At 51.8% G+C, this 23,215-nt stretch overlaps 1 non-coding gene across 1 annotated transcript; it reads right to left on the bottom strand.

Moving 5' to 3' along the window:
- Positions 1–22,085: 22,085 nt before the first annotated feature.
- On the bottom strand, positions 22,086–22,189 carry LOC132504668 (U6 spliceosomal RNA). Its single transcript, XR_009535016.1, has one exon. It is a non-coding gene; the product is annotated as a U6 spliceosomal RNA (small nuclear RNA).
- Positions 22,190–23,215: the final 1,026 nt, after the last annotated feature.

The raw sequence follows: 23,215 nt of genomic DNA, 5'->3' as shown, positions 1-23,215 counted from the left end.
CGTGGTCACAGGGCTGTGGTCTGAGGCAGATGTAAGAACACGACGTCCTCCAGGGCAGCAGCATCCGGTTCCCTTTGCTGCCAACCTAAAGAAACTCGAGAAGTCCCAGCAGCTGGGGCCAGGGCAGTGCCGGAGCCAGCCGTGGTGTGCAGATGAAACGCAGGTTGGGTGGGGTGTAGACCCTATAGAGAGACTCGTGGGAGCCGCTGACTTTCAACCCTCCTCTTTTCCAGCTCCCACTATTTATTCTGGCTCCTGGCAGCAGACCCCTGTGGGGACAGCGGGACCTCATGGAACAGGGGCAGGGAGGAGGCATTCGAAAACCACAGGGTTAGTGATGAGACAGGGCAAAACACACCCAACCAAAACAGGGAGCTTAGGGCGGGTCGGGCATGTGGATTTCAGGACTATTCCATGACTGTCAAGGGCAGGGCGCAGGGCTAAACACACCCAGATTCCTGGCTCCCGGCAGACCTTGATTTCCTGAAAAACTTCCACAAAGTGATCCCAAAACCATGATGCACTGCCCTCTGCCCCATAATCACAAGCAGCAGCTTTGAGGTTGATGAATTCGCCTGTGATCCCCCTAGAGACCACCGAGGTTTCCGTACACCTTCCCCGCCCCATGCAGCTCATTGGGCTGGGTGAGCCCGGCACTTCGTGACCCCAGCACAGACTGGACCAGCATCCGTCTCCAGCATCCCCAGGGACGCCACCCCAGGTCCCGACTGGCTGGAGCTGTGGGTTCATCCCCTCCAGCTACAAAGCCTTTCAGAGCCGGAGGTCCACCTGGAGCTCTAGCATGGAGCAAACCCTGTGGTCCTAACCACCTGGACCAGAGCTTTCAACCTTGTGTTCCTGCCTCTTTTGTTCGTCCTGCTTGCAGGGGTGAGGGAGGTGGAGAACAGAACCGGACGGATCTCAGGTTCAGTCTCGGGGGTAGGGGGGACGGGCACTGAAGAGGCACCTTCCTGGTTGGGGGCCTGGGAATGATTAAAGCCTCTCCCAGCCTCCCCCTATCTCTCTGCTGGGACTGGAGACATGTTTTTCAAGGATGTCACGGATTGCCTGTTTGTCTGCGTTTGTTCCCTGATCAGTGGGGCCGTGGGGAGGTGGTCTGCATGTGTCTGGCTTACTGGGCCCTCCAGCGCCTGTTCACACGTTGGGTGTTGGGACCGTAGGACCTTAACTGGTGAAAGGTCAACGGTCACCTTGATTGTTACCAGGCTGCCTCACCTCCCCCTCCCATCGAACAAACAAAACACACAAGCAAACAGATCCTTCTGACGGCCCAGACCTGACCTGCTTGGGAGGAAATTCTATCCTGGCCAGTGGGTTCAAGGGGATTGTGAACACAGGCCTTCTCCCTGCTTCCTAACCGTACAGGTCACCCCGTGAGATGGTTTGGCTCATGAAATTTAAAAAGGAGTCAGGACGAAGGTAGACTGGATTCAGGATGCCTCCAGACCTCCCCTTGTTCTTTCTGCTTCTGCGCAAAGGCGTCAGATCTTTCCAGTCCCATCCTGGTCCGGTTTCACCATCTCTAGGGGGTCTGGTTGTGCGGGACCAACCACACACAGGCCATGTCTTCGATTCTATGCTGAAGAGAGTACTTCCGGGGGACCAGGGGTGCGTGGTTAGGAAAAAGAGCCACCACATACTGTTAACCTAGCAGAACCGTTTGGGAATGTGGATACCCATACCAGTCCTGCCTTCCGGTTTCCAAGGATGACCCAAAGCAGTGAAGACTTTCCTCTCTGAACTGCTCACCTGCAAGGAGAAGTGGTCCAGGACTCAGCTTCTCCTTTTCCTCTTCACAACACCCGCCAACACTCGACTCAGAGGAGGCTTTTTCTCCTGGCTGATCTCAGTTTTTACTTTCAGGGCAGGGATGCTGCCTGATCCTTCCTTGTATCCTCAGGGCCAAGCATAAAATCTAACACAGTACTAGGTTCCTAAAGTGTTGAGTGAATGATGAGTAACAGTCAGGAAATGCCAGGAGGAGAAGGACAGAGAGGTTATCTGCAGAGCCAGAGGTGGGAGAAATGCAGAGGAGATGGTGGCTTGGTGATCTGGATGGGAAGATACGGGACCCGTTTTCTCTCAGACTTCTGCTGTTGTCTGAAACCTGACTGATTCCCCTTCTGGAATATTTACTTAAGAAGCTAAAGAGAGAGGGTATTACCTGGAGAGTTAGCAGGTTTCTCTTCTCAGTGGCCAAAAGCCAAACAGATGGTTGAGGGCGGGGTCCGGGGCGCCGGCTCGCAGTGAGCTGAGCATCCTTCACCATGAGACCTGGGCAGCTCCAGACAGGCCTGTGAGATGGCGAGGACTTCCGTGGGGCAGTGAGTCACTCGTTCTTCATGGCATAGCTGTGGCCTTCCAGGAAATGGTATTGGACACGCACGCATAGATACGCACATGCAGTGTGTGCACCCACGGGCATGGACTGGCTGCACCAAGCGGATACGACAAGCCTTGCCCACCCACAGTTCCTCCAGCTCGTTGGTCCAGCAGAGCCTGGGGACTCTGGAAGGGTAGGACCAGGTGGAGAGGAGATTTTCCATGATGCTTCTTCTCTTTGTTGATGTTAAGGTGACCAGGATAAAGACCCTGGTCACCTGGGGGCTCCTGTGTCATGAGCAGACCCGAAGAATATGTAAGTCCACAAACATTTCAATTAGCGGGATGCTGGCGAGACTGCAAACAAAGCCTGAGGACGTAGAGACTCCAGTGGATCTGCTCGGCAGTCACATAGGTTATACCTGTTAAAAATCACCAGTCACTCACGGAGGAAACGATCAGTGAGCTCTCACCACTCTGCACCAGGCCCTGGGCCAGAGTACAGAGTACCAGGGTACGCTGGTACGGCAGGGAGCAGGCAGGCGCGGTGCCTGCCCTCAGGATGTGAGCTTCCTTCCATGCCCACATCAGTACCCCAGCATTTCCCCAAAGCTTGTCCATTTTGAGTTTTCCCACAAATAATGTTTCTATGTACCCAAACCAAAAGGCCCCAGGAAGGAGAGCAAGGGTGCTGCAGAGTAAATGTTTGTCCTCCACCAAATTCATACGCTGAAGCACTAACTCAAGGGGATAGTGTCAGGAGGTGGGGATTTGGGAGGTGATGAGGTCATGAGGGTGGAGGCCCCCATGATGGGATTAGTGCCATCATGGGATTAGGGAGCCCAGAGAGCTCCTTCGCCCCTTCCTCCAGCTGAGGACACAGCTGTCTGTGAAACAGGAAACGGGTCCTCAGCAGACACAAACCCTGGCCACACCTTGATCTTGGACTTCCAGCCTCCAAAACTGTGAGAAATAAACGTTTGCTATTTATAAGCCGCCCAGTTTGTGGTGTTGTGTTACAGCAGCCGAGCTCACTAAGACAAAGGGGTGACATTAAAATTCCCCCAGCCCTGCTACCTACATTAGAGCCATTGGAGGCGGATGGCTTCTTGGAGGTCACAGGGAGATGCCTCTTTAGGTCTAAGAGGGTGTAGTGTCTGTACAGTGAACGCTGGAGCACCACTGCTCTTCCAAGTACCTGGTTCAAATCTTACCTCTGCCTCTGCCTAACTGTGTGACCTGGGCCAAAAGAGCTAACATCTCTGGGCCTCCATTTCCTCAGCTGTACATTGGGAGTAAAATCAGAATTGATCAGTGGCTGGAACGGGGCCTGACACCCAGCTTTCATGGTGGCTTCTGATAACTCCCACGCATGTTAGTGGGAAGCACCGTCAGACTGTTGATTGTCCATTTTCTGTTAGACCCCTCAGTCTGCACTGGCTGGGGTCACAGGCACAGGGGTACGTGTGGAGAACTCAGGTTCTGAATGCAGACCCGGGCCCCATCCTGCTGTCGGGAGGCTGCCTGGGATGGCACGTGGCGTGGACGCCGAGATTAGTGTCATTCAGATGGTGAGCAGAGGGACAGACCGTGGCAAGGTCTTGCTGCCTCTTCAGAGACAGGCAGTGGAGGAGGTCCTGGCACAGAACGTCGAGCTTGACCTTCAGCTCTGGGCCTCATGGACCATTTGGGGAGGAATCGCTGGTTTTCTGCTCTTTGGAAAGGATGCACCTGCCTTGCTACATGCCCTTCTCTCACCAGTCCGCGGGGAAGTGAGGACAGGTGAGCAGACCGCACAGCTGCCCGGAAGAACAGCGAGACCTCGACGGGACTCTGTCCCCTGTCTGTGGCCGCATTCCTGTGACTGTCAACCACACCAACCTTCTAGCGCCTCTTCCCGTCTCCTCGGCCATGCGTCCCGAGGTGCAGACAGCAGTGACCACGAGCAGACACCCCTGGCCCAGGCCAGTTCCCCGAAACTCTTGAGGACTCGGGAGATTGCGGCCGCTGAACTTGTGCTGTGAGAGCTCAGAACGTAAACGAGCGGCGTGGGGACCGTGCGGAGGGACGCAGACACCCTCGGCGGCCCGTGGTCCCCGCAGCGACGGCGCCTCGGTGGCCAGATCGCTCAGAAGTGAACCAGGAGGCTGGCCGGAGGAGAGAGCTGGATGGGCAGGCATTCAGGCGACTCACCGACTACAGATTCAAAGAGAGAAGTTCGTACTGCACACCCCGAAGAGGAGGGACCCTTTTTCCAGCCCCCATGCAGAGCCCACCAGGCAGCAGGCAGAAAACTCAGGTTCTCAAACGCAGAGTCGCCTCCGCTCAATCCTAGTCTCCCGCCAGGCTCTCACGGCGACCAAGAAAAGGACTTGGTGACTCTGCATCCAGACTCTTCCACCCCATAGGTAGTGGACCAGATAATGGATGGTCCAAATCAGGCCCTTTTCAGAGTGAAAGGGGGAACGCAGTAATGATGCAGGACTTGGATGGACCCCAGACTCTAGTGCAGGGACCGGGAGGCCTGATTGCAGTCCAGCACCACCGCTCATCTGTCTGGGCTGTTTCCTCATTGTAAAATGTTGTTGTTTTCATGGGATACTTTCTGACTCTAGATACCCAGCAAACGTCGGCCGCTTTACAGGAGTTTATGTCATTGTGTGTGTGTGAGGGAATCTACTCCACTTATTCTAAAATATCTCCTAGAAGGAAGGACCTTCTCAGCCGAACTTACCTTTTAAGGAACCAAGCAGAATTTCCTGCATGTCAGCCTTGGTGATGTTCGCCCCACAGCCAATGAGGCTTTAACAGTGAAATACAAGCATTGTTTCCCTTCATCCCTGTCTTTACTTCTCTTAGCAGAGCAGTGATTTCTCATGCTCTCTTTCCCATAAACCTCTCACTCACCACTCGAACTCCCACATACCCCGCCAAGCAAAACAGAAACAAAATTGTAAATGATCTAAGACCAGAATAGGTGCTTCCTGATACCACTCCTGCAGACATCGCAGTTCATGTCGCCAAATCGCTAAGCTCATCTTCCCAGACCCCACCCCCACCATGTCCTCCTCTGCCGGGCACTGCACAGCTGCAGGTCCCTGCTGGCCCCTGGTCCCTCTGAGTGCATCGGCCCTTCCTCCTTGGACGTGTCTCTCAAACTTCTCCCTTCCCCGCCCCCATCACTGCTGCTGCCTCCCGCTGGCTCTTCTGCTTCTTCACGTCACCAGACAATCCTCCCAGAATCTCTCGCTCATCACGTTGCCCGTTCTGCTCAAGGATCTACAACCTCAGCACGTTGTAGGGACAAGTCGGGATGTCACAGTGGGACGTCTGAGAGGTTCCTGCTCCGTGGCTCCTGAATGCCTGGACAGCGGGACTTGGTGGGGCGACTGGCTGGAAGGGAGGGATTAGGATTCGCCTTGGAGTGACCTCTATAGCAAGCATGACGTGTTTACTTCCTGTGTGATAACAGATGCATGCAAATAGCAAAGGTTTCTAAAGATGGTTTTACCAGAGTGCTTCATGGGTCAAGAAAATCCACATCATGGGAATTCCCTGGCGGTCCAGTGGTTAGGACTCAGCGTTTTCACAGTGGTGGCCCGGGTTCAATCCCTGGCCGGGGAACTAAGATCCCACAAGCCATGCGGCGTGGCCAAAATAAATAAAGAAAATAAGTAAAGAACATACATATCCACCTGATGTTAACAGCAGGGCACCTGTCAGCTTACATGACGGAAACGTCCAGAGGTAGGGCCAGATCCTGGGGGATTCTCTCTGGGAATTCTGTCTCATCAGGACTAGAGGTCCATTTGTCTGTGCTTCTCTGAGTCCCGCCTCCTCCATGGGGCAGGTTTGTCCTCAGGCTGGCTTCCCTCATGGTGATGGCCTGGCTGTCACACCTCCCGGGGCATGTGCTCTCCTGTTCGCCTCCAGGAGGAGGGAGGGGGCGCCTCTTCCCCCAAAGAGAGAACAAACCCTGCATTTCACCCTGAATGCGCGGACTGAGTTTTTGCATCCTTCCCTGAACCACACCTGTGATGAGAAAAATCACCTGGAGCTTGGGCTGTGTCAGTTCTCTGCAAACAATGGATGTGGGGTGGGGGGGAGGGCGGTCCCTGGTGTCCACAGCAGCATAAGGCTGAGAAAACGCATCAAGAATAACGTCCAGTGAACACTGTGGTCCGTGACTCTTTGTGAATTATGGTTCTTTCAGGGTATATGCCCAGTTGTGGGAATGCTGGGTCTTATGGTAGTTCCATGTTAAGTTTTTTAAGGAACCTCCATACTGTTCTCCATAGTGGCTGTATCAATTTATATTCCCACCAACAGTGCAACAGGGTTCCCTTTTCTCCACACCCTCTCCAGCATTTATTGTTTGTAGATTTTTTGATGATAGCCATTCTGACTGGTGTGAGATGATATCACATTGCAGTTTTGATTTGCATTTCTCTAATGATTAATGATGTTGAGCATTCTTTCATGTGTTTGTTGGCAATCTGTATATCTTCTTTGGAGAATGTTCATTGCAGCTCTATTTACAATAGCCAGGACATGGAAGCAACCTAAGTGTCCATCAACAGATGAATGGATAAAGAAGATGTGGCACATATATACCATGGAATATTACTCAACCATAAAAATAAACGAAATTGAGTTATCTGTAGTGAGGTGGATGGACCTAGAGTCTGTCATACAGAGTGAAGAAAGTCAGAAAGAGAAAAACAAATACCTTATGCTAACACATATATATGGAATCTAAGGAAAAAAAAAAGGTCATGAAGAACCTAGGGGTAAGATGGGAATAAAGACACAGACCTACTAGAGAATGGACTTGAGGATATGGGGAGGGGGAAGGGTAAGCTGTGACAAAGTGAGAGAGTGGCATGGACATATATACACTACCAAACGTAAAATAGATAGCTAGTGGGAAGCAGCCGCATAGCACAGGGAGATCAGCTCGGTGCTTTGTGACCGCCTGGAGGGGTGGGATAAGGAAGGTGGGAGGGAGGGAGACGCAAGCAAGCGGGAAGAGATATGGGAACATATGTATATGTATAACTGATTCACTTTGTTATAAAGCAGAAACTAACACACCACTGTAAAGCAATTATACTCCAATAAAGATGTTAAAAAAAAAAAAAGAAAGAAAAGAATAACATCCAGGACTTCCCTGGTGGTGCAGTAGTTAAGAATCCGCCTGCCAATGCGGATTCCTGGTCCAATTCGAAACCTGGTCCGGGAAGATCCCACATTGCCGTGGAGCACCTAAGCCCGTGTGCCACAACTACCGAGCCTTTGCGCTAGAGTCTGCAAGTCACAGCTACTGAGCCCGCATGCCACAACTACTGAAGCCCACGCGCCTAGAGCCCATGCTCCACGCCAAGAGAAGCCACTGCAATAAGAAGCCCGCGCACCGCAACGAGCCCACATGCAGCGATGAAGACTCAACACAGCCAAAAATAAATAAGTAAATAAATAAATTTATAAAAAAAAAAAAAGAATAACGTCCAGGGGCAGCTTGGGTGAGGGCAGCTGATGGGATCTTGTGTGCGTGTGGGGCGTTAAAGCCCCGTCTCCTTCTGGGCACGAGACTGCTCTCCTGGCAGGAGGGATGTGCCTGAGAACTAATTGGGGACGGGGAGGGGGCTTCTCTGAAAGAACCATTTCTTCTTTGGAAAAGGAGAAACAGTGCTTCTAGAAGGCTCTCCTCTTGGACTCAGGCTTGCATCCACGCACGGTTGCTGAGAACACATCTAGTCTACGGAAGGGAAGGAGCGGGGTCCAGGGTGAGGGGCACCTCTGCACGCCGGTCCTGGGCCTGCTGGGCTGGAGCCATCAGTGAGTCTGCCCTTCGGGCTGGAATCACTCACCCGGGCACACCTCTCCCTCTTGCTTTCTCACTTTGAAACCAGCATTTTGTGTGACACTGTAGCCCCACTTGGTGTGGTCACGGAAGAGGTGAAAACCACCTACAGGCCTCAGTCTCCCCAGGGAAGATGCGGAAATGAGTCAGCGGAAACTGTGAGCCGGGCTTCTAGGTACCAGCCTGAACCTCAATGGCCAAACCGGAATTGGGTATTGGTGTTTAAGTCCAGGAAGGGCCCTGCTTGCCTGTTTGTGGTGACCTGTGACCTCTCCACTGTGCTCCCTTTAGGCAGGAAACGGCCAGCACACCTCACTTCGCTCGTGTCCAGGCAACAGCATTTCTAGGCTGGAGAGTGTGTGATGCTCTTGGTGAGGGAGCTGCCTTGGCTCCGGGGCACCTGTGTTCTATGTCCAGGCTACCCCGGCACCTGCCCATACTCTGTGCCTGTCCGTTTAGGTAGACGGCAGTGCATGCGCAGCTGCTGAGTTGGGGTCACACAACAACCATTCGGGGGCATTCGCTTTGGTGGACCCCGGGTTTTAGAACAGTGAGACCCACCGGTTGGACCTGCTAGACCCCGTGGGCCTGACTATTGAACACCAGGAGACGCCATGGCTGCGGGAGGCCCAACGCTGATGTGGGAAACCCAGGAGGAATTGAATCAGACCCTGGAGACCCAGAAGGGACCTAGTGACCATCTGATGCCCTCCTTTGAGCTTATATAGGGGATGGAGGCCCAGGGAGGGGGCAAGATCTACCCCCGAATTAAACCCTGGAAAGTGATGGAATTAGAACTCTTGGGCCTGTTGCCTCCTGATCTCCACTTCTGGGCTTGTTACTACAAATACATCATGTAACTGGATCCACTTAACCTTTTAAAAAATTTATGGCTTGAACAATGTGCGCCTTTAGCTCTTTTAAGAGGTAAAAGCAAAAGTAAAAGCCGCCTGGGCAGTCTTATCACTTCCAGTTCCTGGCCTTCCAATCACGTTGAGATGCATTCTCACGTGTCCATGGCCGAGGGGCAGGGGGGCAGGGGGAGGGTCTGTCCAGATTTCAGGATCCTGAGACCTGACTCATTGGACTCTCTGGTAAAGAGCTCAGAGCTCGAGTGCTGTGGACAGGAGGTAATTGTCACAGGAGGGGACATCATGGTCCCTTTCCACTGTGGCCCTAGGGGAATCTGGCCTTAAGATGCTTTAAGGTGACAGAGTGTGAGAGAAGCAGCTACGTGAAGGTTTTAACTTGAGTCAGTGAGGCATGTTCTGATGAAGCCATCAGGGCTGACGCTGGGGAAATCAGGGCACACGAGAAGACCTCTGCCCATAAGGTCCGCGCCTGCTCGTGGGCACGATTTTTGTTTTCGTTTTTCAGAGTGAGAGCTCAGCCTCGCTGTTTCCCTGCTCCCCGCGCCTTATATAACCCTGTGGGCTGGATTTAAAGCCAGATTATATTTTTAGGTGGAGAGAGAGATTACTTATTAGGTCTTAGGAGGAGTGGAACTCAGTTTGGCCGATGCCTGTTCTGCGAATTAATGTGCTGTTTTCACCTGGGCTCTGGGAATGACGCTGCCTCAGGAACAGAGCGTGGATCCCACAGCAGCCCTGCCCCCCACCCCCAAGGCTTCAGTTTCCACCTCACCTTCAGGTCTTCCCCAGAGGAATCCTGGGTGAAGCAGGTGGAGACCACTGAAGACAGAGCCAGTGGGAGGGAGCCTAATTCTGAGACAGGTGGGGAGGGTGTCCCTGTGTCCATGCAGCCCCTGGGGCGGCTGCCTGCCCCCAGGTCCTGCATCAGTAATTACATCACATCTGCCTGATGTCCTGGAGCCCAAGCACCATGTTCCTCACAGGGCCGTTTCCTGTAGGGAGCAGGAAAGTGGGCCAACTTCTCCCTTCTGAGGCTAGAGAACAGGCTCTTTCTGATTTGGGACATTAGACAGTATCACTTTTAGGAGAGGGCGAGAAGGAACTCATCCCTTGTAGAAGAAGACAAGACAGCTTGAAATCTGCAGCAACCCCAACATTTGAAGGGTACTTCGGTTGTGCTGTTGCCCTCTCTCCCCTCTGTCTCTCTTTGTCTCTGTCTGTCTGTCTGTCACTGTCTGTCTCTGTCTCTCTGTCTCTCTTTGTCTCTCTGTGTCTCTGTCTCTCTGTCTGTCACTGTCTCTCTCTCTCTGTCTTTATGTCTCTCGGTCTTTGTCTCTCTCTGTCTCACTTTTCACTGAATGTACTGACAGAAAAATGCACAAGCTGTATGCGTTCAGCTAGCTGACATTCTATAAACTGAGCCCGTGAAGTCAGCCCCAGCTGGAGACAAAGCAGAGTCAGCCCCCAGGGGCCCTGTCGCTGTCCCTTCCACTGATCCCCAAGCCCAGGGCAGGGGCACACGGACGCCAGCAGCTTGGCAGTTCTGCCTCTTCTGGGGCCCCACGTGGAGGGTCCGGCAACCTGCACTCTCTGTGTCTGGCTCCCTCTGATCCGTGTTTTTGTTCCACGTCCCTCGAGGGGCCCCAGACAAAGTTGTGTCATCTGGACATTGGAGCCAGCTGGCAGCTTCCCAACAGGACCACGTGGGGAAGGCAGGGTGGGTCCAACGAGACCTCCGTGCAAAGTGCTGCCTCCCAACGGCCACCATGTCACGCTGGGCGTGCTGACCAGCTGCCGCAGTGCCCAGGAGCCCCGACACCCAGGGAAGGATGCCCTGTCCTCGCCACCCAGAAAACCACTGAAGAGCAGTGCTTTTCAGGGCCGAAACCATGCATCACACACATGCACGCTCTCCTGGGAAGCCCGCTGCTGCTGCTTTTTAATTTTAAAGTTTAACCAAAGTCTTGACCCAGTGATTTAGAGAAGAGACAAATGTCTCCTGAGGGGAACGACGCGGTCTCGCTGTTTACCATTTCTAAAGCAACTTCTATATCACGAAAGCCTTGGACTAATTTCCCTTTGTCACTCCTCACGCCCCCAGTGCAGGAGGGAGTTTTCTATTGCACGAGGGGGAAACAGAACAGGAAACGAGGTCACGCTGGGCAGAAGACTCAGTCTCCCTTGGAGGTGAGAGCACAGGCCATACCGACGGGTGGCATCAGCCCCAGGGTGACCGAGCCAGATGTGGGTCACGTCTCTCCCACCGGCGCCAGGGTGGGCCCCCCCCCAGACACCTCACCACACAGAGACACCCTGAGGAGCCCCTTCAGCCTCCAGCCACCCCACGAAGAGCTGCGACCTGTGTGTTGACGCAGGAAGTGTTTCTCCTCGACCAACCCGATGGCAACCTCACCCCCCTGCAACCCCCAATCCTCTCCCTGAACAGGAGCTGGACCAGATTCCACTGCTCTCTGCACACTCTTGATATTAAAAGTTAGTCTGTCTAGTTTGAAACCATGACTTATGAGCCAATTCAAAGCTCTGCACCTCCTTTTCATACCCTCTCCTAGGCTGTGGAAGGACTGTATTCGTTTTCTAGGGCTGTCATTACGAAGCACCACACACTGGGCAGCAGAAACTACAGAAATGGGTCATCTCCCAGTCCCGGGGGCCGGAAGTCTAAGATCAAGGTGTCAGTAGGGCTGGTTCCTTCTGAGGCTCTGAGGGAGGATCCGTTCAGGCCTCTCTCCCTGCTTCTGGCGGCTTGTTGGAAAACTTTGGTGTCCCCTGGCTTGTAGAAGCATCACCCCGATTTCTGCCTTCATGTTCAATGGTGTTTTCCCCTATTTGTAAGGACACCGTCATGTTGAATTAGGGCCCACCCAGCTCTAGGATGACCCCATTACATCTGCAATGACCCTATTTCCAAATAAGGTTACATTCTGAGGGACTGGGGGTGAGGACTTCAACATATGGATTTTGGGGAGACATATTTCAACCCATGACGCAACTCTAGGTGAAGGTGGGGAAGAGAAGGGAAAATGAAGAAATGGTTTCAGTTAAAGCCAGGCCAAGCTACAGGGCAGAGTTGGAAGTCAGGTAGCAGGGAGGGTTGGGAGAGGGGAAGGTGGAGATTGGGATGGACCTGCAGGAGGATTCTGGGGGCCTGGCCATGTTCTGCTTTCTGCCTGCTTGTGTTATAGACTAGATGCTTGTGTCCTCCCAAAACTCACATGTTGAAACCCTACCCCTCCGCCCCATGTGATGGTGTTAGGAGGTGGGGCCTTGGGATGAGATGAGGCCATGAGGGTGGAGCCTCAGGGATGGGTTTGTGCCCCCGTAAGAGTCACGAGAGAGCCGGCGTCCTCTCTGCTCCCAGACATGTGGGGACACAACGGAAGGCAGCCTGCAGCGGGCTCTCCCCAGAACCCCGACCACACTGGACCCCTGCTCTTGGACTCCCAGCCTCTGGCACTGTGAGGAATAAGTTTCTGTTGTTTAAGCCCCAGCCTGCTGTTCTGTTCCAGCAGCTGAAGAGACACGTGCTTACACAGTTGCTTCATAATAATTCACAAACATTTCTGTTTTACACACTTTTCTCTATGTGTGTTATATGCCACAATTTTTTCAAGGTTAAAAAAAGGGGGGCATAGAAGTCAAAACTAGAATGAGGTATCACCTCACACTGGTCAGAATGGCCATCATTAAAAAGTCTACAAACAATAAATGCTGGAGAGGGTGTGGAGAAAAGGGAACCCTCCTACACTGTTGGTGGGAATGTAAACTGGTGCAGTCACTCTGGAGAACAGTATGGAGGTTCCTTAAAAACCTAAAAATAGAGCTACCATATGATCCAGAAATCCCACTCCTGGGTGTATATATCTGGAGAAAACCATAATTCAAAAAGGTACATGCACCCCAACGTTCATTGCACCACTATTTACAATAGCCAAGACATGGAAGCAATCTAAACGTCCAACAGCAGAGGAATGGATAAAGAAGATGTGGTACATATATACAATGGAATATTACTCAGCCATAAAACAGAATGAAATAATGCCATTTGCAGGAACATGGGTGGACCTAGAGATTATCATACTAAGTAAGTCAGAAAGAGAAAGACAAATATTACACGATATCGCTTATATGTGGAATCTAAAATATGATACAAATGAACTTATTTACAAAACAGAAACACTCACAGACATAGAAAGCAAATTTAGGGTTACAAAGGGGAAGGGGAGAGGGATACATTAGGAGTTTGGGATTAGCAGATATTCGCTACTATATATAAAATAGATAAACAACAAGATTCTACTGTACAGCACAGGGAACTATATTCAGTATCTTGTATATAATGAATAATGGAAAAGAATATGAAAAAGAGTATATATATATAAAACTGAATCACTTTGCTGTACACCAGAAGCTAACACAACGTTGTAAATCAACTACACTTCAGTTAAAACGGGGTAGGGGGGAGGTGTGGCATAGGAAGAAGTTTGCTTACCTGAGTGAGGCTGTGCTTGGTGGTGGAGGGTCCCGACGTCAGTCTGGTTCCGTGGGCACTGGGGCCTCTCATGACATGGCAGGTCCTGTGTAGATGGTGGGTCTGCTGTGTGCATGCGTGTGTGTGCACGTGTGTGCCTGTATGTGGGTGCGTGTGCACGCCCACGTGTGTGTGTGTGTGGTGGTCCCAGGCTCCTTTTGCGACTGGAGGCTCCCCGAGGAAGGAGTTGCTGTGTCCCCCAGCCCCACCTCGGGCAGACACTCCCCATCTGAGCGGGGGGCCCCTGCTCCGGGTTCCCCTCTTTCCCCTCTGCTCAGGGGGAGCCGTGGGAGGTTCTGAGTGCCTTTCTGGCCTTCCAGAGCCTTGTTGAACTGGGAGGATGTCCTCTCCTTCCTTCCAGGGCCCTGGTCTCTTAAAGCCCCTGCTGATTTGGCTACCCCAGAGACCTTGGCCCTCACGCATACCCCACACCTGGGGGACCGTGTCATGTACTCCTAGGTACTTCCACATGCTCCGCCCCTGCTCAGCAGGTACCGGCTGGAAGGGGAAGCCGGCGCCCTGCCTGGAGGAAGGACACCTGAATGAGCCTCACTTGAGCTTCACCTGGCCTCAGAGAGGAGCACGCTCTCCCGTGGGCTGGGGAAGAAAAGCCCCTGGCCGTAGCCCCCCAACACAGGGCCGTACCCCGACCTCCTTCTCCCCCGGGGTCGGGGTGGCCGTAGGCAGGTTGTGCCACCTCTGCCCTTTGGGGCGGCCCCCCTGCTGGGCCCTTCAGCCCCCTGACAACGTGAGGACACGGGCTCCTCCTGTTTCCAGCACCACATCCTAGTTGCCAAGTGCAGCGCTTGGCTGGGATCTGCTGTCGTGCTGGTGCCTCAGTGTCAGCGCCGTGCGGGGGCTGGAGCTGCAAGGCTGACCGCCACCTGGTCCCCTCCTCACGGGGTTCTCTGCCGCCCAGCGGGGATAGACGGGAAAGGCAGACAACTGAGGTGTGGCGGTGAGCGGACAAGCCGAGGGCTCCGTACACCAGCCAGACCACTGAGAACTCAGAGATGAGTCCACTTCTTTGAGCCGTTACCTCATCTGTACACGAGAAAAGGCTTTTTGGTGATTAAATGAGACAACGCATGTCAAATGACAGGTAGATCACAGGTGCTTAATAAATACTAGTTATTTTATATTACTTACATTCAAACTCCTTTTCTAATGCCTCAAGTCACCCCAGTCTTTATCGTGGCCTTTCTCTTGTTCCCAGATTTCTCTCTTTTCTTCTGATTCTTTTGGGATCTGGAAGTTGATAACATCCTTCTATGGCTCACCTGCCATCTTGGGTCTTTATCATTCATGTCTACCAGGGTGAAGGAAGCATGAAAACCTAGACTATGTTGTTTTTCTGAATGCTATCAAAAGAGTTGGAAGAGAAGAGTAGAATCTTCCTTCCCACTTCTGTTTTTTATTTCCTTCTCATTGTCTCCCTTTCTCTCCTTCTTCTCTCTTGCTGCAAGCTACAAGATGATAGCATAAAAAAGCATGGAAACAGAAACTTAAAATTAGCATATATGTACAATGCTGCTGCTTTGGGCAATGGAAAAATAAACCATGCCTACATTTCTATTTTTCCCAGAATCTGAAGAACAACATTGGTTATTTGGTCAGTTGGCTATTCCTGGGTACATTTCAGAAATGACTTGTGTTTATTTATTAGTGGGTATTTTTAACAGTGTTTCAGAGCATTTCTCCAATAACCCCGCAAAGGAGTGTGGGCTCCAGCCCTGGCGAGGGACGGGGTAGAAAGGAAAAGATGTCATGGCTGCTGGAATCACCACCCGCTCTCTCCTTAGCACTTCTGCTCACTGGGGCCCCAACATGGGGGCAGTCATGGCCGTCTGAAAAGCAAGGCTCTGAGCTTTGTTCCTCCACCGGGGCTTCCGTGAAAGGACGTTGTTAGAGCCTGAATGGGATTACTTCACACACACACACACACACACACACACACGGCTCAGGCAGAGATTCTGGAGGCAAAAAAGGATGGTGGATTCCTGAGCAGTCGCCCACAGACCTGAGTGGCCAGGAATGCTGCCGGCTCCTGGGCACTGACATCATCCCCCCTTCTGGCTCTGGGAGGAGCCCTCTGACCTCCAGGTCTTGGGGCAATTATTTTTAGCCTCGAACCCACCCTGTGGCATTTCCATGGTGCACTTGAGGGAGACAGAATTTTGGGGAGGGCCCCGTTGGCTTTTTTGAGCTTCCATCTCTGCCTCTGCCTGTGAAATTAGAGACTGTTAAGGATGGAAACTATGGGTCCAGCATCTTCATTTGGTGGATGAGCCTGGAGAGGTCGACAGTCAGCTGCAAATCTGCCTTCCTGTTCCCCAGCTCTGCCCCGACCTCATCCCCCCTGCTCTGTTCTGTTAAAGCAGTTCCCAAAGAACCTGCTCTTGGGACCACCCTCACTCTCAAAAATTAATGAGGGGCTTCTCATTAAAAAAGGCAGTGGTTAAGAATCTGCCTGCCAATGCAGGGGACACGGGTTCGAGCCCTGCTCTGGGAAGATCCCACATGCCGCGGAGCAACTAAGCCCTTGAGCCACAACTACTGAGCCTGCGCGTCTAGAGCCCGTGCTCCACAACAATAGAAGCCGCGACAATGAGAAGCCCGCGCACCGCGATGAAGAGTAGCCCCCGCTTGCCGCAACTAGAGAAAGCCTGCGCACAGAAACGAAGACCCAACACAGCCAAAAATAAATAAATTAATTAATTAAAAAAAAATTAATGAAGACCCCAAGAGCTTTTGCTTATTTGGGTTATAGCTATCGATGGATGCCTATGTTAAAAGTTAAAGCTGAGAAATTAAAAATATATATTATGTATTAATTCATTAAAATACATTAATAAACTCATTGCACATTAACACAACATATTTTATGAGTAATAACTATGTTTTCCAAAACAAAAAAAATTAGTGAAAAGAGTGGTATCATTCTCCATTTTGCAAACGGTTTTCATGCCTGGCTTCATAGAAGACCATGGGATTGTAATATCTGCTTCTACACTCAATTGTTTGCAATATCACACGTCATGTAGCCTGTGGAAACTCCACAGTGAGAGACTGAGAGGGAAACTAGCAACTGTCTTTGGATTGTTACAGAAAGCCTGGACACCCTCAGGGTTCCCTGTATCACACTTTGAGAACCACTGGTCTGTGATCTATCCATCTTTAACCCTCTTTTTAACTCTGGCTCATACAGTCATTTAATAAACATTCATTGAAGAATTGCTGAGTGTTGAGCTGGGAATTTAAAGACAATGTAGCATATGTGACTCTGAGTGCAAAAAGAAACAGCCGACTTTATCTTTCTATTAACGATGTAATTATCTGATCTCACGCCCATCTTTCTCCAGGATGCTGGGAAAATTAACCTCTATCCTTCCCGGGCTTCCCCATCCAAAGATTGTGGCATATTCCAGGGTCTTGAGTAGAGCAAAAGCTCTGGGGGACGGTCCTGTGGCCTGACGCCCAGTCTACTCGGGAGCCGTTGAAATAGTCACTGCTTAGCAGTCGGCCCCACACCTCCACATCAGGCTTGAGGCTGGAGGAGGATCTTGCTCGTGTTCCCACCTGCCCCTCTCCAAGAGTGTGGGTACAGGGCCCCACTGGCTCCCCCCTGGGAACCGCAGTCCTCTCTCTCATTCCTTCTTCCTCCCCCCTGGTTCCTTCCTTGCAGGCCAGATTCTTCTCCCTGTAAGTTTCTTCAAGACACTGACTCTCTCCCATCCACCACAAAAAGCCAGGGAAATGTGCAGGCTATTTCTGCTTCCTGCCCGCCTCCTGCCTCCCTTGGAATTAAGAGAGTTAATAATAAATGTGCCTGGTGCACACGGAGTAGCCAATAGATGTTCCTATTCTCATTCTTGCTGCCTTTACTCAGGGGACATTGAGGCACAAAGTTTGAATTCGAAAGGGGAAAATTCAGGAAGAGAAACCCTCCAGGGTTCACATTTCCACGTGTCCCGTGAGGATGACACCGTGTCCTCCCCTTCACCAGCTGCCCTTGATGCCCAAGCAGAGGATGAGGACCGTCCCCCAGCCCCCTTCTCCTCCATAGCCACTCTCCTGTCTCGGATCACACCATGTATTTTGTTCATGGAGAAGCCTGCTCCTGGATCATCCACAGATTGTGAGAATCAGCGGGGTCTGTGGAAGCTTCTGCAGAGCCCCTGGGTCACCCATCCTGCCTGTGCTCAGGCCCCCCGGGAATGGGCAAATCTGCAGAGACATCTGCTCCTCTCCAGCATGTTTGTCCTCCTTCAGGTGACCACCTGCCACCCCACCTGTTTTCAGTGGCGTCAGCTGTGAGCTCAGTGCCTCCTGGGAAGCCCCCCACCATGGTCTGACGGAGACGGTGGTCAGCCCCAGGCCGTTGCCATGGTGCAGGTCAACCATGTGGGTCCATCTTGTAGAGTCAGTGATTATTGGTGGAATGGCAGGTGTGAATGGGCAGAGGAAGGTCACCTCCGTGTAGGCTGAGAGCGTCCTCTATGGGATGCAGGTGGAGTTGCCACTTCCTCTCTCACCAGCTGGAGCCCATGGGGCAGCTCTATCTTGGCCAAAACCGTTCTGGTCATTTGATGCCTTTGCCCATCCTGATGGGGCTGCTAAGGCATGGTCTCTACTAGTTGTACATGTGTGTGTGTCCCCGGGCACACAACACTCAGAAAAATGGCACAGTATGGAGTCTTCTTGTTTTCTCCTAGGCTGTCAGCTGCAGGTCCCTCCACAAAGCCTTGGGAGTAAGTCTGGAAGAAATGTGGTTGGTGGACAATTAAGACTTTTTAAGTGGAAAATACCCTCTGCTTTTTTCTTAGGATGTGAACTCCGCGGATGTCAAGCCTGGTGAGAGCTGCTGTCGGACTCCTTTGTAAGACCAGGCTGGTGACTGCCAAGTGCCCCTGGTCTCCTGTGTGCTCAGGACAAGTGGGGCCTGGTCCCGACTGTGGCTGGGCCCCAAGCCCCTGTGAATCTGGCAGCCTTATCCTCCTGTTCCCCTGGCCCAGAAGCTGGAGATGAGCAGGACGCCTTCTGAACCATACCAAGTTCAGAGCAGAGAAACAGGGTTAGGACTCAGCCCCACAGGCCCCAGCCCCCAGCTTCCTGCACAAGCGACATGACGTGGGGTGATGGGGGCCTCGAGTCAAGAACTACAACAGATCAGGGCTCAGGAAAATTGCCCGCGTTGTCTGGTTCTGAGCAGACTCACTCGAGGTGAATCAGAGGTGAGTCAAGCGCCTTTGAGGAGGAAATGACTTCCCCGGCGGCCCTTCCTGGCCAGGGCACCATCAGTCACTCTCAGGAAACAGAAGGAGCAAGAGAGGAGACAGCCTACAAACTCTTGGTTGCAAATGTCCCTTTTCTCCCAGGATTTGGTGGAATTGTCGTGTGATGAGCCTCCTGTGGGGCTGGGTTGTTTTTTGACCAAGTCAGGCCTGTTCAGTGAGGTGTGGGAGTTCCCTGAAGACTGTTCTCCATATACTTTCCAGGGTACCTGTCCCAGGGCATAACCTTGGCTCTTCTCCTGGGGGAGGGGTGTTCCCTGGAAGGCAGGACATGGTTGCCTAGAGGCTGGAGAGCCTGCAGTCTCATAGCTCTTTAGTGGCCTCCAGGGCGGAGGGCTTTGTGGTGTGGACCCAAATTTCCGTGGCTGCGATCATGGCTGTCTTAGACTGTGGACTCTGGGAAGGCACTGGCCTTTCTGTCTATGAGGCTCTGGTGTCTTTCAGCCCAGCAGCACCCACGGCTAAGGTACGATGATTTCTCAGGTCAAGCATGACTTTTTCTGCTGACAGTTTATTTCCACACCTCCTAAAGGTGCTTAGAATCCGAGTCCTAGTTAGGGATGGAGGGAAATTTGGATCATCTAAACCCTTCATCTGACAGAAGAGGAAACTGAGGCTCTATGCCTGTGACGTACTCAAGGTCACCGAGAAATTCATGGAAGACCCAGGACAAACCCCAGGTTTCTTCTCTGGCTGGTCCACTGTGTGCTTTATAGTTTCCATGAGGCTAGTTAATAACAGCTCAATTTTCATATGCTGTAATTAATACTAATACAACTAATAATAATGGCATGTTGTTTCTGTAACTCTGGAAGTTACTCCTTAAATTTGGGTCCTAAGTCTCCGTTGCCCGACCTTCATAAAGTTAGGTATGAATGCAGCCTACACTCCGCAATGCAATGATTTGCTGATCGTGATTAGGCATCATATTTTGGGGGTTGATTTGCCTAGAATCTCGATTTTTTTCCCCTCCTCTGTTCTCACCATGAACGCAGGATTCATCTCCGCACAATCTGTGAACTGTTCCCAATAAGACTGTCCTCATTTCATCTCACACCCCCCCACTGGCAACACCAAGGGCTGTAACTGATGTGGTTCGGAGACCCGAGTCCAAGACGTAAAAATGAATCCCCTGTGACGGTCTGGACGACGCAAACAGATCCAGCGTCTGGCTTTAATGGGAACGAGAAATTGCTAACAGATGACGGTGGGGCTCACGGGCTCCAGTCTCTGGCCTCCAACAAGAACCCTTCCTGATGGCAGCTCCTCCCCCACATGTGCCCCAGACGTCGGTTATTTACAGGACACCACCCAGACCCCGCGATGCTAAATGTATAGCAGCAGAGGCTGCATGTGTGATGGCTGAGGTCATGGTTATTCATTTTAGCTGTAAAGACATTTGGTTTATAAAACCCCAGTGACTCCACTGGGAGGGGCTTTCGGAGAAGAACAGCCCCCGAGTTCTCTTTCTGTCCCAGCACCGGTGGGATCAGCACTTACGTCACTGGCCCCCATTCAACGCTCTGGGGCCAAGGAAGGCTCTGGACTTGCTCTGGGCTATTTTGCCTTTTGGAGGAAGATGGTGTGAGTCACAGTGATTTACTACAGACTCAGCAAAAATGTGTCTGACGTGCTTGTGTCCCAAACAGAAGGCACAGAAACTGCTAAGAAATTACATGAGGGCTCAGAAACAGACATTTTGGGGCTCTGCAAGAGGCATTTGGACAAGTCCATTTCTGGAACCAGTTTTCTCATCTGTAATGTCAAAGTTGGGGTGGGGGGACCAGGCTATTTCTCAGTCCCTCTCCAGCCCTTACAGTGTGCAAGCCTGTGAGCGTGTTCTGTTGTGTATTACCAGGGTGTTTTTAATCCGCATGCCGCCTCTCCCAAGGTGGCTGCTTCCTGGAGGTCAGGGGCCATGTCTGGGTGTACATGGCTATTTCTCTACCTTTTCTTGCCCCTGTGGGTTCAATACGCTTGAACTAAAGAGGTTAAGTGAGAGGCAGAGACGTTACTTAGAAGAATTTGAAATAAACCGCACGCCCCACACCGTGTCACAGGCACGCACCATGGAAAACGAAGGTGAAATGGGCAGTAACAGGCCATCCTACCTGGCAGGTAGAGGGCTTGCCTTTATGGATCCAAAGACGTCCAGGTCGATGGGTGACAAATAACGGCCATTATTCCCAAAAGGGAACTCTTTTCAACCCTCTGCACATGAAAGAAGAATCACTGTCAGTGGGCGCCTTTTGAACACATCCAACAATAGCACAGACTAAGATAAACGTGCCCCAAATCTACGCTCTTTTTGGCAAGTTGCGATTTAGCAAAACCGTGCTCATGTAGAGAAAGACGCGTGGGACAAAGTGGTACCGTGGGTGAGGATACACGTGATTTACATTTTCTTCTGCTTGTTCATTTGTATTTTCTATATTTTTAACCACAAACGCAGATAAAGTATGTCAAGAAAAAATCTCAATCCCATTTAATCAGTAATTTAAGAATGATGGGGAGGTCCTGCCCCCCCACCCCCAGAGCAATGGGCTTCCTGCCGCCCCCAGGGACAGAACCACTTCACTCTTCCTCTTTCTTGGTTGGGGTTTGGGCAAGTCTACACACTCCCCTTATATCAGCAACTCACATAGGATCACAGGACTCCATCCTCTGTAACAGCCAGTCTTGTGGGACGCCCACGGCATGGGTGGATTCTCTCTCCTTTCATGGCATTTCACTTCTGAATCAGTCTGTGGGCCCTGAACTCTATTCTTTCTCATGCCGTCCTTGCAGTATTTCAGGTCCATTTGTGAGCTCACCTCTCCAAATCTTCGAGCAGGTCCCTTGAGAGTGGTAATTGTGTCACCTCCCTCTTAAGTTTTCTTTCTTCTTCCCTCCCTCCCTCTGTCCCTCCCTCCCTTCCTTCCTCCCTTCCTCTCTTTTTTTCTCTTTCCTTCCTTCCTTTCTCTTTATTTCCTCCCTCCCTCCTTTCCTTCCTTCCTTTTCTTTCTTTCTTTCTTGCTTTCTTGTTTACTTGCTTGCTTTCTTTTGTTTTCTGGCTTCGTTGAGCTAAAATGGACGTATAACATTTTGTAAGTTTATGGTGTAAAAAGTAGTGATTTTTATGCATGTATAACAAAATCACTACCACAATAAGGTCAGTTACATCCAAAAACATGGAATGCCTCACAAATTTGTGTGTCCTCTTTGCTCAGGGGCCATGCTAATTGCCTCTGGATTGCTCCAATTTTAACACTTACATTATTTCTAGTGACCTAGCCTGGTGCTTCATATCTAATAAGCATCGAGAAATAAATGCAAAGTGCAATTGTGTTTGAACCACACTGACAGCATCCTGTCTGAATTCTGAGAATCTGTAAGTCAAGGACTTCAAGGCATCCCGATGAAGTTTGCCGAATGCAACAGAGAAAGAGGATGAGTTCGGAACATCAGGGCGTGACACCGTGAGCAGGCGAAACATGCAAGGAAAGGCCGTGAAACCTCCGTGGTCACGGGTCACTGCATTTGCCTTCTGGGTGGCTGAGGAGCAGTTGTGGCAGGTGTGGCCTGGAGGGGCTCCCAGAGCAGACCCTGATGGAAAGCACAGCCGTGGTCCTGCTGCCTCTGCCGTGTGTCTTTCCCGAGGTTGACCCAGCGGGAAACTTGGCCCAAAATCCTGTGACAAGCTCAGCTTCGGGCCGTGGTGACATTGGGCCTTGGAGGCTGTGAGTCCTGCACTGAGAGGATGCAGTCTGAGTCTCGGGCTCATTCCAGAGGCTACGTTTGCAGTGCTCTGTGCGTGCACAGGGCGCACAGGGGCCGAACGGCCTCCCCATCGCCGCTGGCCCATCTCTGGCTCATTCATCTCCTGCAGCTGTCGGCTGAGAACAACAGGTGAAAGCAGGCCCGGCCTATTGTCCTGGGAAGCCTTTAGCTACGCCTGTCACCCCCTCGCCTGGTGCAGACCTCCAGCTTAGAGTGCCTCAAGCTGGGAGGCCAGCTCTCTGCACGATTGTGACCCGGAAAGACCTCGTTCCAGACCCAGCCTCGAAAGTTCCCCACGTCTGGGCCTGGGAAGTTGTCCCGGGGCCTCTTGAGGGGTGGGGTGAAAGGCAGGGACAGGTGCAGGCCCTGATGGCTGCAGGTCCGAGAGTGCATTCCGCCTCCAGGCTGGGCCCCTGTCACCAGCAGGGTGGCCCAGGGCGCCTGGTGTTTCAGGTCCCCTCTGTCTGCCCATCTCCCCAAATCTTCAAGCGGGCCACTTGGGGGTGGTCATTGTGTGTCTTCCTTTTAAGTTCTT

The sequence above is a fragment of the Lagenorhynchus albirostris genome, chromosome 1 (assembly GCF_949774975.1).
Source record: "Lagenorhynchus albirostris chromosome 1, mLagAlb1.1, whole genome shotgun sequence".
Lineage (NCBI taxonomy): Eukaryota > Metazoa > Chordata > Mammalia > Artiodactyla > Delphinidae > Lagenorhynchus > Lagenorhynchus albirostris.
This window is presented reverse-complemented; position numbering and strand designations above follow the sequence as displayed.